The 16,593-nt window shown below is 36.1% G+C and overlaps 1 protein-coding gene across 4 annotated transcripts in view; it reads left to right on the top strand.

Moving 5' to 3' along the window:
- LOC106873867 (glucose-induced degradation protein 4 homolog) overlaps positions 1-11,733 on the top strand; it is a 52,144-nt gene extending 40,411 nt beyond the window's left edge. For 3 of the 4 annotated variants that reach the window (XR_001409930.3, XR_008264944.2, XM_014921385.3), the window contains one exon: positions 9,398-11,733. The gene's annotated coding sequence lies outside the window, so the exon portion shown is untranslated. Of the gene's footprint in view, positions 1-457; positions 620-9,397 lie in introns of all 4 variants that reach the window. The other variant, XR_001409931.3, reaches the window with a different exon arrangement.
- Positions 11,734-16,593: the final 4,860 nt, after the last annotated feature.

Consider the following 16,593-nt stretch of genomic DNA (forward strand, 5'->3'; position numbering starts at 1 on the left):
GAAACTATAAGGAACAGACTGAGAGTATTAAGGGCCCTCAGGCATAACTGTTTACCGGGCCCCTTAGCATTGATATCAGTAGAGTTAACATGTAGAGTACGGACCCCTCATAGCTCCGGGCCCTCGATCAGTGCCCGATTGACTGATAGCTCAGTCTGCCCTTCAGCTGATAGAATCATTAGCACATCAGACAAAATGCTTAGTGGTATTTTCTCAGGCTTTTACATTCTGAGTTCAAATCCTACTGTAGTCAAGTTTGCCTTTTATCCTTTCAGCATCAAGGAAATAAAGTATTAGTCAAGTCCTGGTATCAATGGTATTGACTGATCCCATTCCCACCAAAACTGCTGGCTTTGTGCCTAAATTGAAACCATAATTATTATAACTACTACTACTATTACTACTACTGCTACTACTACTACTGCTACTACTACTACTTTTCCCTTTTTACTTCCAGCTTTATATCCTGTAGAGTTAGGTCCTAACTATGGTCATGGGGTGTTACAGAGTAAGATGTCACTCAGTTACTTTGCAATCACATGGCCTTGAGTTCAATCCCACTCCAAAACCTTGTGAATGGATGATTTGATAAGCAGAAACTGGAAGCAGTCCATCATATGTGTGTATATTTATGTATATTGTCATCATCATCATCATTTAGCATCTGCTTTCCATGCTGGTATGGGTTAGATGGTTTGACTGGAACTGGTAAGCTGGAGAGCTGCACCAGGCTCCAATCTGATTTGGCATGGTTTCTACAGCTGGAGGCCCTTCCTAAGGCAAACTACTCTAAGAGTGTAATGGGTACTTTTTACATGCCACCGGCATGAGTGTTTTTATGTGCCACCAGCACAGGTGCTCTTTTGTACCACTGGCCTGAGTGCCAGTTACAGGACAGCAGCATATCGCCAAAAGTCTCGGTCATTTGTCATCTCCTCTGTGAGGCCGAATGTTCAAAGATCGTGTTTCACCACCTCGTAACATGCATGTGTGTCTGTGCATTTGTTACATTTGTGTCTATGCTTTGAGATGTGTTGCTGTTGTCACTTCTATTGACAAATCATCCACTCGCTTTGCACCTTCAAAGATATGTGGAACATGATTCATTACTTGAAAAACAGGTAAGGATCAGTGACAGGAAGAGCATCCAGCTGTCAAACAATGTCTCGATATTTTCATCTAACCCATGCTATCATGCAAAACAGACATAAACAAATTATTTCCAAAGTATTACTTGCCATTTGACAGGTAATATTCAGAGTATACCGTGGTTAATTTCAGGAAATGTTACCTAGGTATTATCATCATCATATTTAGCGTCTGCTTTCCATGCTGGCATTGGTTAGACTGTTTGACTGAAACTGGAAGCTGGAGAGCTTCACCAGGTTCCAATCTGATTTGGCTAAGTTTCTATAGCTGGATGCCTTCCTAATGCCAACCATTCCAAGAATATAGTGGGTGCTTTTTACATGCCAGTTACATGACACCAGCATCAGTCACAACTACGCTTTCACTTGGTTTGACAAGTCTTCTCGAGCACAACATATTGCCAAAGGTCTCGGTTAATAGTCATTGCCTCCGTGAGGCCCAACGTTCAAAGATCATACTTCACCACCTCGTCCCATATCTTCCTGGGTCTACAATATTTATATTACTTTTCCAAATTTCTTAGTCCTTATACAAAATAATGGAATCACACTAATTTTAAAATAAAAATATTCATTAAATTCAAACAAATTTCTCAGGCATATGCATGGCTGTGTGGTTAGAAGTTTGTTTCCCAACTGTGTGGTGTAGGGTTCAGTCCCACTATATAGCAGCCTGGGCAAATGTCTTCTGCAAAGCCCTGTGAGTGGATTTGGTGAATGGAAACCGAAAGAAGTCCAATGTGTACCTGGGTGTGCCTTTGTATCTCTCTATATTCCCCACTGTTTCATAACCAGTGTTAGTTTGTTTACATCTCCATAACTTAGCAATTCTGCAGAAACTGATAGAATAAGTATCAGACTTCAAAAAAACAAACAAGTATTGAGGTCAATTTTTTTGACTAAAACCCTTCAAGGTTGACTTCATGCAGTCATTGGACTGCATGGCTGTAGTCCAATGATTGAAACAAGTAAGGGATAAAAGATATGTTATCAGGCATGGCTGTGTGGTAAGAAGCTTGCTTCCCAATCACATGGTTCCAGGTTCAGTCTAACTGCATGGCACCTTGAGCAAGTGTCTTCTACTATAGCTTCAGGCCAACCAAAGCCTTGTGAGTGGATTTAGTAGACAGAAACTGAAAGAAGCCCATCATATATATGTATATGTTTTCCCCCACCCACCCACCATCACTTGACAACCAATGGTGGTGTGTTTACATCCCCGTAACTTAGCAGTTCAGCCTAAGAGACTGATAGAATAATTACTAGGCTTACAAACAGTAAGTCCTGGGGTCGATTTGTTCAACTAAAGGCAGTGCTTCAGCTAAATGACTGAAACAAATAAAAGAATAATAGCAAAAGACTGTTTACCTATCAATTGATTACAAGAGTTGTATCTGAAACTACCAATCGTGGCAAAAATATGTTCCCAGCATAACTTGTTATATGACACTCTAAGTAGTATATATAATGACCAAGAGAGATAAACCCATTAGGATTATAGTTATCTCCCTTTAGGGGACACACAAACAGAAGCAGATGGAGACACACTGTCAATTATGTTATCTTTTACTTGTTTCAGTCATTAGACTGTGGCCATGCTGGGATATCACCTTGAAGAGATTTTACTCAGGATATTTTTTAAAGCCTTGGTCTCTTTTGCCAAACTACTAAGTTATGGAGATGTAGATAAACCAACACTGATTGTCAAAGTAGTGGGGGACAAACAGAGACACACACATATATATATATATGTGTATATATATATAACAGGCTTTTTTTCAGTTTCTGTCTACCAAATCCACTCACAAGGCCTTGTTCAGCCTGAGACTATAGTAGAAGACACTTGCTCAAGATACCATGTAGTGAGACTGAACCTGGAACCATTCGGTTGGGAAGCAAACTTCTTGTCACACATTACTGAAATAAAGTATTGAATATAACCGAGACAATAGAAAACCCGACTAAATATACCATAGTATTTAACAATTGCTTCATATCCAAGTTCAAAGTACAAATCCCACAATACCTCATTCTCCTTTTAATAGTCTCATCATCATCATCATCCTTTAGTGTCCATCTCCCATGCAGGCATGGGTTGAACGGTTTGACAGGAGCCAGCCAGGCAGAAGACTACCCCAGGCTACTGTGTCTGTTTTGGCAAGGTCTTTACGGCTGGATGCCCTTACTAACACCAAGTCTTTTTAAATAATACTCAGTAATATACTTGGGGTCATTACAATTGACTATATCTCTTAATTTTAATCATTGGTTATCTACCAAAGTATAAATCGTCGTTAAGACTGACCAGCCTGGTGCAAGAACAGTCCATTAAGCAAAGTTCGGTTCTTCATTGAAACTAATCTACTTCATTTATGTCAGTATTTCTTAAGGATGGAAACTTGTGAATAGTAAAAAGGAGTAGACAAATTGATATGTTTAATAGAATTAGATTGTTTTAAACATTTTTCAGTTTGTCGAACATCATAGCAAAGAAGGAATTATATGGATGTAGAGGGTATCAGCAATCTTGGAAGGAATGCTGTACAGAGAACGTCACCTTTTAAGTGCATGAAGACTAAAATGGCAGATAAGGCAAAAGAACCCAGCATGGGTAAATGGTTCAGAAGGCATTACAGTAAGATGTATGGTACATCTAGAGTACTCTCTTCATGGAATACAAGCTTGTGGCCAGTCTCTATGGAAGGGATTGGGACCCTACCATGTACATAATTGCATCCATAGTAAATCATGGATCTTTGACTAACTGAATAGAGATCTTTGATATTCAACTTGCTGAGAGCAGAAAGCAGGTGGTGGACCAGCTGAATCATTAAAACATCTTATGGTATTTAGTTATAGCTCTCTATATTCTGAGTTCAATCCTACCTAGGCCAGCTTAGCTTTTCATCCTTCTAAAATCAATAAGGTACAAGTCGAGTCCTGGAGTTGATTTAATCGACTAAATACTTCCCTAAAAAAATTGTCCCTATGTAAAACTACATTGAATTTATATGTATTTGGTAGTGGGGCAGTTTAAATGCCTTATATAAAATTAGCCCTTTTTCTCTAGTTTGCCATTGTTGCTTACAAGAAGACAGTGTGTTATTGTTGTTTATCTCCAATAAACCAGACCTATGATCAATATGATTCCAGCCATGACTATCCTGTCTTTCTTTCCAAGTATAGTTTATCTAGAACCATATGCAATATGTTTTTAACGTACTTTTCAACTATAGAATGTGACTTGACACATTTGGCTGCTATTTCTAGCAGGACCATGTAGAGATTCCTCTGTTGACTCATGGACAGTGAAATCAGTGCTGAATGTACTGAGTGAAGCTGGTATCATCATCATCATCATTATCACCATCACCACCATCATCGTCATCATCAGCTTACATCCATTTTTCCATCCTTAAAATAGCCTGGACAAGTCTTTTTCTGCCACCATATCCACTGTAGTCTTTGTCATCCCAATCATGAAATTCAGCCACTTGAGATCAGCTTTTACCACTTCTTCCCATACTTACCCATTCGACAGGTTCCTTTCATTTGGCACTTCTTTACCCAATTGTCATCTTGGGTATACATCACATGTCAATCTCAGTTCAGTCTTCTCCCTTTTACACCCAACATTTTATTTCTCTTACACCCAGTTTTCTTTTTTCTATTTTCTTTTTTTTTTTTTTTTTTTGTCACAGCTCATGTGTGCTCCGTTATTCATGTGCTAACATAACACATTCATTGGAGCATGCTTACCTCATTTCTTTGTTTGCAAACATCATACATCCGCTGCATGAATCAAATAACTAAGTTCCTCTTCCATGCAACATTGCACTTCATACACAAGCATACAATTCTCCCTCCACTCAGAGAAAGAATCCTTTTGTTGTCAACAAAGGTAATAGCTTCCTGAACTTCTTCCATCTTGTCCCTACACAGGTTGCTATGCTTTCAGAATCCCTACTACCACTGCTAATTAGTCACCTGAGAAACAGAAGCTATCAACTAATTTAAGGAAACCTTTGAAAAAGTTAATTTCAGAAGTGCTTTTCTAACTACTCCTTTATAGTATTTTATTCAAATACCTTAAACCCTTTAGCATTTAGAACCAGCCACATCCAATCCGATATTCTACCTGTTTTATGTTCAAACTAACCAGATCCTGCCTCTCACACCTACCCTACATTATCATTCTAAAAATAAGCAGTCACATCATTGAAACCTTAAAGTTATGAGATAATGCATGTTGGGCCTATTGCTCCTTACAAAATCACACACATGCATGTGTGTGTGTTCACACACTACACACATATATATGTTCATGAATGTGTATCATCATCATCCAAAGGTGCCATCAATATCATTGTTTTTGAGTCCATTTTTCTATAGTGTCATGTTGGGTTGACAGTAGCTGAGTCAGTTCTTTTTTGAGTTAAGCTCTCCTAGACAGATCAGAGGATACATCTCCAATTTGGCATGTTTTTCCACATTTCGATGCTCTTTCTAATACCAGCCGCATTACAGAGTGTATTGGTGTATTTTTGTCATGGCAGTAGCACTAGAGAGGTTGTCATGCCCCTAACAAGGCTAAACAGTTATCTCAACTGTGTTATCTCTACTCGGTTCTTCAGCCACTTTACAGAGTGTACTGAGTGGAGTTCATTTTATTGTGACAACAGTACTTGTGGAACTGAAGAGACTGTACAACTCTGATGGGGAAAATAGGAAAGGGAGTAATGACTTTAAGCAAGATATTGAGAAAAGGTGAAGTATGATAGGAATAACAGTTCTGTGGTGGTGGTGGTGCTGGTGGCAGTGGACAGTGTAACAAAAGAGAAAGTGTTGAGAGTAGTAATTTTCTTTTAACATTTTTGTCCCAAACAACACTCAAGCTCTCTGTAGCATAAGGGACCACAAAGAAGGGGGCCAACAAATTCAAAAGAAAGCTTAAAGGATTGAATATCATAGAGCAGAGGAAAACGAGACAATGTTAGTGAGTTCTAGAGAGCAACAGTTCAAGGAAAAATGCTATTAGAATATAGAGGACTTATGAATTATTGGAACTTCAATAGAAAAATGGTATGCCTGAAAAGAGAAGTGGGTGACATTTAAACCGGCCAAAAGTATTCTGCCTATTCTATGTTCAAACTGGCCAGATCTGGTCTCTCACACCAACCCTACAATATCGTTTTAAAGATTAACAGCTACCTCATCAAAATCTCATAGCTACGAGTTAATGCATGATTAGTTCAAAACAATGTGGATAAAAAAGCATTAATTATGGCAGAATAATGTGAACACTAAAGGGTTAAAGGTCTTGACAGCGAGTACTAGATCAGAAAGTTCATCAGAGCAATCATCATCATCATCATCGTTTAACGTCCGCTTTCCATGCTAGCATGGGTTGGACGATTTGACTGAGGACTGGTGAAACCGGATGGCTACACCAGGCTCCAATCTGATTTGGCAGAGTTTCTACAGCTGGATGCCCTTCCTAATGCCAACCACTCTGAGAGTATAGCAATGACCATGGAAATACTTATTGAAAAGGCATAACAAAGCTGCATTTCAATGATGAACCAAAAACTTCAATCTAGGAGAAAGAAGAGAACCCACTGTGTTAACATGATTTTGAATTTGATCAAGTGATTTAAGACTCAAAGAAGGTGCCAACTCAAAGATGACAGCAGCATTCAATACAAGGTCAAATGGTGGCCTTATAGAGATACATCATACTCTCAAGCATAAGAAATTTGCAAGCATGGAGGAGAGATCCAACCTTTTTGGAAGCTGACATAGTGATTGACCAAGCAAATTTATTCCAAAAGAAACCCCTAGTCAAAGTCAAGAGGTCAGATATTGAAACTTTCTGGTAGGTCAACCCTGCTAGCAATCGGAGAAAGAAATGGCTACCTATGATGATTAATTGACATACACTTTGTCTTGCCTGCATTAAAATTCATCAGCTAGTCATTATCCCTCTCCATAATTATGCAAAGATCATTCCCAAGAAAGACAGGTTGATCAAGACTGCTAATTTTATCATGACAAGAGTAAACAGCAGTATCATCAGAATAGATGGTGAATCTAGAAATATGATCTGAAAGTTCCTTAATGAAAAGGAGGAAAAGAATAGGAGCAGGTACAGAACCTTGAGACACTCCTGCATTGATAGCATATGACTTTGCTTGCTGACCATCATGTTGTTGTTTAGCCCCAGTTTAGCCCTGACTGAGCAGACTTATGATCAAAAGCATTCCACTTGTAACCATTTTTTAAAAATTCTTTTACTTGTTTCAGTCATTTGGCTGTGGCCATGCTGGAGTACCGCCTTTAGTCGAACGAATCGACCCCAGGACTTATTCTTTCTAAGCCTAGTACTTATTCTATCGGTCTCTTTTGCCGAACCGCTAAGTTACGGGGACGTAAACACACCAGCATCAGTTGTCAAGCAATGGTGGGGGGGACAAACGCTTACATACACACACACACACATATATATACAACAGGCTTCTTTCAGTTTCTGTCTACCAAATCCACTTGCAAGGCTTTGGTCGGTCCGAGACTATAGTAGAAGACACTTGCCCAAGGTGCCAGGCAGTGGGACTGAACCCGGAACCATGTGGTTGGTAAGCAAGCTACTTACCACACAGCCACTCTTGCACCTAAACCTGATCATCTTTTTATAATTCTTAAGAAAAACAGTCTGTTCAAACCCTTCAAAGGCCATTAGGACACAGCATTCCACAATTTCCCCATGGGGTGCTAGCACCTCAGGCTGGAAAATATTGCATTAAACTAATCTGCATTTTAAAGTTTTTTCTTATCATCATTCCATCTGTTTAATATGCATGTTTTTTATGCATGGCTTTTATGGCCACCTTGCTTTTCTTTCTTTTATAGATGTGTGTGTATATATATATATATATATGTGTGTGTGTGTTTGTGTATATATATATATATATATCAAAATAATCACCTTATTTTGAAATTGTATGGATAATACCATACTAAATTCTGGTGCCGAAACTTAAGCACCATATTCACCTGAATCTATATATATATATATATGTATATATATATACACACACACATACATACATATGTATATATATATATATATATATATATATATATATATATATATATACCTTATTTACATTTGACAGATATTTGTCCTCATCTTGTTTGTTGTTAACACAATGTTTCAGCTGATATTCCCTCCAGCCTTCTTCAGGTGTCTTGGGGAAATTTCGAACCTGGGTTCTCATTCCTAAGGTATTTTTCGATGTTGTTGTTATTATTATTATTATTATTATTATTATTATTATTATCATTATTATTATTATTATTCAGGTCACTGCTTGGAATCTTGGGGTTACTAGCCCGCGCTCATAACCACTATGCCATATGCCCATGGGCATATGGCGTAGTGGTTAAGAACATGTGCTACTAACCCCAAGATTCCGAGTTCAATTCCAGGCAGTGACCTGAATAATAATAATAATAATAATAATAATAATAATAATGACATCGGAAAATTCCTTAGGAATGAGAACCTAGGTTCGAAATTTCCCCCAAGACACCTGATGAAGGCTGGAGGGTACATCAGCTGAAAAATTGTGTTAACAACTAACAAGATGAGGACAAATATCCATCAAATGTAAATAATGTACATAATTCCTCATCTCTTAAATATAGAACTGTAATATATATATATATATTATGTATATAATTTCATATTGGGGTGGTCTTGACTTGTTAGTCATCGTTTTAATGAATTAACTTATTATTTCTAACATACATTTCTCATTAAAAAAAATATTTTAAATATTTTTTTTTAGTTACACTTCTCTTCCTTAATTGAAGCATAGTTTTACATTCTTTATTAACCTATAGTTATTTTCCATCACTAGAACAATATCTGAATTGTGTTAGCAAAATAGGTTATTAAAATTTTCATTTACTTAATTTGTAAATTACTGACTACAGTTGAATGAAAGAAACTAGTAGAAAAATAAAAAAGAAATATTTATTTGAAGTTTAGCTAAAGTAAGTACACATATAATAATGTTTGAAAATTTACATATGAACTATACTTGCACTTTAATTAGTATTTGATATCGATTTATAGATTGATTAATTTATATATTCATTTCATTCTTTCTTTTTACCTTGTCTAGTTTCTGTAATCCTTATTTTAATGTCCTCTTCATAGCCATAACAGCATTTTGATTTCTTCACAGAAAACTGCAATTGGGAACCGGCCGTCATTGAATAGTCTGTGAAGACCTTTGGTGAACATGTCAGTCTATATATTTGAATATATATATACAGCCTGCTGTGCTCCCTCTCTTTTTTTCCCTCCCTATCCGCCACTCTTTACTACTCGAAAACTGGTGATGACAGTCCTGCTTCCGGAGACTGGAAGGAGCATACACACATATACACACACCTGCAATTTTAGGCAAACTTCCTGTGGACATTGGAGTTTTGTGACTGGCTAGTTGGCTGGTTGTCACTCTGTACCCTTAATGTCTTCCCTTTTCTCACTCTGTACACATTTACATAAATGTACACACACATACAAACATATATATATATATATATATATATATATATATATATATATATATACTCCTCCCCAGCTCTCCATTCTGTGAATTAACCCTAGCTGCTGATTTTAACACCCAAAACCATTTTTATACTGTGACATTTGCTTGACTTCTTTTGCAAAAATGTTCGTCTTTGTTAATTATTATTTGCAAGGCATGAATGTCACTCGGTCTCATTCCTCCCCGACTCTCCTTTATCCAAAGCATTTTCTACACAAGTAAGAAATTATTTATGATCAAACACATGCTCTCTCTTTGTTGCACACACATATGAAATATCTCTCACATACACGCACATACAATCTCTCACACATTCACACACATATACAAGCTCTCTTACATACATACACACACACATATACAATCTCCCTTACATACACACACATATACAATCTCATATACATAAACATGGAATCTCTGTCATATACACATATATACTATTTCTCTAACATACACATACACATACATACATTCGCTATCCCTTTTGTAGTTACAAATACACACATAAATCCTTTGTGTCTACATACTAAACACACAGGTAACAAATCATTATTTCTACTGTTATATACACAGTTGTAAAAGACAATTTCTGCTAATTTTGTTCCTGCTTCTTTTCCTCTTACTTGTGTTCATATTTTGATTCAGTTTTGGTTTACAGAGTGGGAGAGAAATAGCTTAGATTTTTTTTCGTTTTATTTAGAATCGCAGTTAATGGGATGAAATTTTAACCTTTTATTGTTTACATTCTGTTTTTAAGATTTAAGTCAGAGGAAAATCTCAAATTCTTATAGGGCTGGAGATTCTTAACTGTTTGTGGGGTAGGGGAAAGAGTTACCATGGAGCTTCTTTGATTTACTGAATATTTTCATAAACCACCACTTGAGCATAGAAATCAATGAACTTACATCCAAAATGAAATGAAACTAATTCAGTTAAACATCAAATTATGCAAACAATTAACAAAACAATTAACCCTTTGCCTATCCAAAGCATTTTCATAAGTTTGTTCTAAATGTCCATGCTTGATTTCAGACTTTTAGTTAGCCCTTATTTCACACATTCTAAGTAATATAAAGCTTTCCTTTCATAAATCCTGAGTTATTCTGGTGGTTTAAAAGAAGTTGGGGATGTGTATCATATACGATGCATGGATTCCAGGGAAATATGTCTTGTGTGTCACACGTGAGATACAGGTCAGGCAAAGGGTTAAAATATGCAAATGCGTAAATACATACCGACAAACTAATATTTAACACTACTGTAATATGTGGTAGATGGTTTTTGTCAAGGACCATTTATGGTCCAGAGGTCACCCCGTTTGGAAGCACTGTTATAGGAAATTGTGAAATGTCCTTTATTTATTAGTTGCTGAGAGATGTTAGATATTAAATGATTTTGATAGGAAGTTGCCTAAAGAAGCTGGTGGGAAAAGCTCTTCAGGAGATTTTAGGCAAGCCATTTTTGGATGATTCTTATTATGCAGGATCATATTTTTTTTTTTTTTTTTAATGATATTCATCCTTTTCATTAATATTAATTTATTTTTGTGCTAAGGTTATTTTAAATAATACATTTATTTGTATACATTAAATGTAAATGTTGACATAGATACAATTTAAACAGAAAATGGTAGGGACAAGTTGAACATCAAGTGGAACCTTGTTTTGTTTGAAGTTCTTTGTTGTTTTGGGTTGTTTTTTTAAGTGAGGTGCAGTAACACAATATCTATCTATATCCATGTTTACATTTAGTAATCTACAAATTAGATTATTCATTTTTATTGAAATGATGTTGGATTATTTAACCATTTCACATTACCCTCTCCTAACACAAAACATTTGTTCCCCAAACTACCTTCTCCTCTCCTAGTTCCAGTTATATGGTAAATAGTGAGGAAAAAATTATCATGGCAGATACAAAAAATAATAATGAATTTATTAATAGTAATAAATTGTATTGTTTTACAACATGTTTTTTTTTGTATTTTTATGAAATAAAATTTGTAAAAGATTATGAAATGCATAGTATAATCCACGGTGCATTTTACATTATATATATATATATATAGTTGTGTGCAAGCATATTTAACCTGTTTGTGTATATTCAGATGTGGAAAGACAATACCCTGCACAAGTTGTTTCAAGATATTGCCTATAAGAAGAATTTCTTCTCTCAAGACATCTTGTGCAGTGTATTGTCTTTCTATGTCTGAGTGTATATGAACATGTTAAATATTCCTGTACATAACTATACTTCATTCAAGACTGCTTAGTGCACAACTTATAAATATATAAGTACATACATACATATGTTTGTATGTATGTATGTATGTATGTATGCATGTGTGTATGTATTTGTGAATATCTCTATATGTATGTATATATATATATATATGACATCAAGCAAGGTGAAAGTGTTGTAATCATCATCATCATCGTTTAACGTCCGCTTTCCATGCTAGCATGGGTTGGACGATTTGACTGAGGACTGGTGAAACCGGATGGCAACACCAGGCTCCAATCTAATTTGGCAGAGTTTCTACAGCTGGATGCCCTTCCTAACGCCAACCACTCAGAGAGTGTAGTAATGGCTACCTAAAAATTTTAAACATACACGTTGCTATCTTCAATATTCTTTTTTTATTTTATTTTGTGTTAATAGGTAGCAGAATTCATTCCACCTCTCTGCGTTCAAATTCCACCAAGGTCATCTTTGCTGATAATTTTTTTCAGGACTGATAAACAATGTACCAGTCCAAGGCAGCTGATTGGCGGACTTGTTAATATTATTAAAGCAAAATATCTTCCAATATCTGTTCCAGTTAATGTGTCAAACTGACAGAGTCGTTAGCATGCCAGACAAAATACTTAGCAGCATTTTGCTCATCTTTACATTCTGAGTTCAAATACCACTGAGGTTGGCTTTGCCTTTCTTCCTTTTGGGGTCAGTAAAATAAGTACCAGTTGAGTGTTGCAGTTGATGTAATCAACTTACCCTCTCTCCTGAAATTACTTGTACCAAAATTTGAAACCAATATGTGTTTCAGTTCTTTGCATTCTGAGTTTAGATTCTGTCAATAGCCATGGCTGGCCAACTGACCACAGGAGTGCACCTACTCCACCCTCTACCTCCTTCACACACACAAACACAAAACTTGTAATTGGCCCATCTGGATAATTTAGGGCCTCTGTCAGTCAATGTTGACCACATGTCTATACATATATCTGCACAGCCTAGTGTAAGATTTTTTTCTTTAGGAAGAGTAGCGGTTACCCATACATGCATGTCTCTCCTCTCCATGTCTCCAATATCTATCAAAAGGAAAGACCACCAACTTGGGCTGATACAACTTAACATTGGTGTCATCACAAGAATTGGTATCAGAATACAAAGAACCAGGACAGATACTGCAAGGCATCTCATCCAGCCCTTTAGCAGTTCTACTAGTCCATTACCCTAGATTAGTACATTTTTATCAGCCCTGAAAGGATAAAAAATAAAGATGAATTTGACAGGATTTGAACTCAGAATGCACAGAATCAGAGGAAACACTGCAAGACATTCTATCCCACACTTTAATGTCTCTACCATTTCACTGCCTTAGTGTCCATAATTATGCTTATAGCCAGCATAAGTTCAACCAGCAACTACAAGCTGAGGTTTCTTTGTCAGTGGATCAACCACAGTTGAATGGAGTGGAATTATTTTGCAGTGTAAACTATCTAACAGTTTCTTTGTACATCATTGATTTTATGCTTGACACAATTCCACTGCAGCTTTGACACTGTGTAACCATAACACTGTCTCAAAATCAAACAAAAATGAATATCTGTGTGTGTGTGTGTCTGTGTTAGTTCTCCTCCCCACCATCACTTGACAACCGATATTGGTGTGTTTACGTCCCCGTAACTTAGTGGTTTGGCAAAAATGACCGACATAATAAGTACTTGGCTTACAAATAATAAGTACTGGGGTCGATTTATTCAATTAAAGGTGGTACTCCAGCATGGCCACAGTCAAATGACTGAAACAAGTAAAAGAATAATGGCTTGTGTGGTGTGTGCGTGTGTGTTAACTCTTTTATTTTCAGTTATTGAACTGTGGCCATGATGGGGTACAACCTGTGAAGATTTAGTCCCAATACTTATCTCAGTTTGGTATATACTTTATCAGTCTCTATTTATTGAATTACTAAGGTTAAAGAGCCTTAGCATAAACAAAACTATTGTTTAGACAGGGATAAACATAGCTACAAATACACACAAACATGTACACATAACTGCTTTTGCACAATTTCCCTCAACAAAATAACATTCAAAATTCACAAGTTTGTAGTTTCACCATCATAGTAAATTGTATTATTTTAGTTACTGCTCTATAAAGAGTAATATAACATTGAACTGTTGTTTATTCTCTTCTGAATACACTGATAACAATATTAATTATTTTAAGATTAGATTGTTCAATACACTAACCTTATTGACTGTGTGATTGATCCATGTCAGTCTTGATTTCAGGCGTAGGAGTGGCTGTGTGGTAAGTAGCTTACTTACCAACCACATGGTTCCGGGTTCAGTCCCACTGCATGACACATTGGGCAAGTGTCTTCTACTATAGCCTTGGGCCAACCAAAGCCTTGTGAGTGGATTTGGTAGACAGAAACTGAAAGAAGCCCATTATATATATATATATATGTATATGTATGTGTGTGTGTATATGTTTGTGTGTCTCTGTTTGTCCCCCCAACATCGCTTGAAAACCGATGCTGGTGTGTTTACGTCCCCGTAACTTAGCGGTGCGGCTAAAGAGACCTATAGAATAAGTACTAGGCTTCCAAAGAATAAGTCCTGGGGGTCGATTAGCTCGACTAAAAGGCGGTGCTCCAGCATGGCCACAGTCAAATGACTGAAACAAGTAAAAGAGTATTTCAATATCTAGTACATCGTTCACTTAAACGATAAAGGCAATAATACATCTTATCAACCCATTGGTTGGCTGTTTCTCAAAATCTGAAGCACAAGTTTTGTACTTGCACACAAGACATAACCGAAGTTCATCTAGCTATGGAAGGGAAATGAGGTGTGTTTTTTTGTTTTTATTACATAAAATTATCTTCAATACAGTGATGCCTTAGCTTGAGCAAGATATATTTCTCAAAGGTATCTTGATTTCAGAACTGAGTATATGAATTCCTGCATTTCATTAAAACATTAACACTAACCTATTTACTAAGATATGGCAGAGATATTAATTCTTAGAACTGAACTAGTATGTGTGTGTGAGTGAGTGTTTGAAAAACCTGTGATCAGTATGGGCAAGGAATTAATTAAAATATGTAAAGTGACACCAATGAAAGAAAACAAAGATGAAAATATTGTGTTACTTAACATGATCCTAGAATATTTCAGGAAAAATATCCTTTTTCAAATACAAGAAGTAAAATAACCAAAGTCTGGAGAAATGTGTTGCTGTTAGCAGCAAGCCATCCTAGTGGTTCACCAATAAGAACACATTTCTCCAGGCTTAGATTATTTTCCTTCTTTTATTTGAAAAGGAGTATTTTTCCCAAAATATTATGGGATCATGCAAAGTAATACAATACTTTTATCTTTGCTTTTGTAAGAGTTGTTTTTCTTGAATTATCATAAGATCAGTAAATAACCTATGTAAGGTAATAAGATATCTTTATTTGTATTTTTATTCATGAATATCACCTTACACACTTTGATTGAGTCCCCACCTGCATTGCTCAAATGTTCTGGAAACAACTCATTTACACACTGCAATTCTTCAATCAAATTACAGTGCATTTTTAGAGGAGGAAAGACGAAGAAATAAAAGGAACAGTCAAGGTAAAAATCACTAAATGGAACTTGTCTACATCTGACACACACACGTTATAAATGTTCTTAGTTTTATCAAAGAATAGCATGACCAATTTGAAAAGATCTAATAAGGCATTGCTATTCTCAGACAAATTTTAAAACATATACGAGATAGAGCATGGCTTCTATAACCAGTATTTAAATAGCATTATTACCTAAAAGGTAAAATATGGTGAAGCCCTGGGCTTGCATCTACATAAGTACTGATGGCAAATCTATAGTTTAAGCTTTGATATAGACTACAGTTGAGAAACACTTGCCAAACACAACTCTTTCATCACAATTAAGGACCATAGAAATAATTGTACAGCCAACCCTGGCTGTTAATAAACCCTGCCAAATCAAAGTTAGGTCTCATCAGTAAGAAAATACCAAGAAGCATTAGCCCATTAGCATTTAAACCAGCCATATCCAGCTAAAATATTCCATTTGTTTTGTGTTAAAACTGACCAAATCCAGCCTCTCACACCTACCCCACAATGTTATTCTACTTTAAACAATCACATCCTTGAAATCTCAAGGATTTGAGATAATGCATGATTAATTCAAAACCATGTGAATCAAGAAGCATTACATTTGACATAGTAATCTGAATGCTAAAGGGTTAACATTGGTTTCAAATTTTGATACAAGGCCAGCAATTTTAAGGGAGCAGGTAAGTCAATTACATTGACTCCAGCGTTCAACTGGTACTTACATTTTGACCCTGAAAAGATGAAAGGCAAACTTGACCTCAGTGGATTTTGAACCCAGACTATAAAGAGCAGGAGGAAATACTGCTAAGCATTTCATCTAACTCACAAATGATTCTACTAGCTCACCACTTTTTAAAAACATTAATATTATTAAAGTATATTTATTATCCTGTGATATAAACCTGTGAGCTTATTTGTTAGTCCTAGAATATACAAGATAAAGACCTAATTCAATAACATTGATAGT

The sequence above is a fragment of the Octopus bimaculoides genome, chromosome 1 (genome assembly GCF_046866305.1).
Source record: "Octopus bimaculoides isolate indiv1 chromosome 1, ASM4686630v1, whole genome shotgun sequence".
NCBI lineage: Eukaryota > Metazoa > Mollusca > Cephalopoda > Octopoda > Octopodidae > Octopus > Octopus bimaculoides.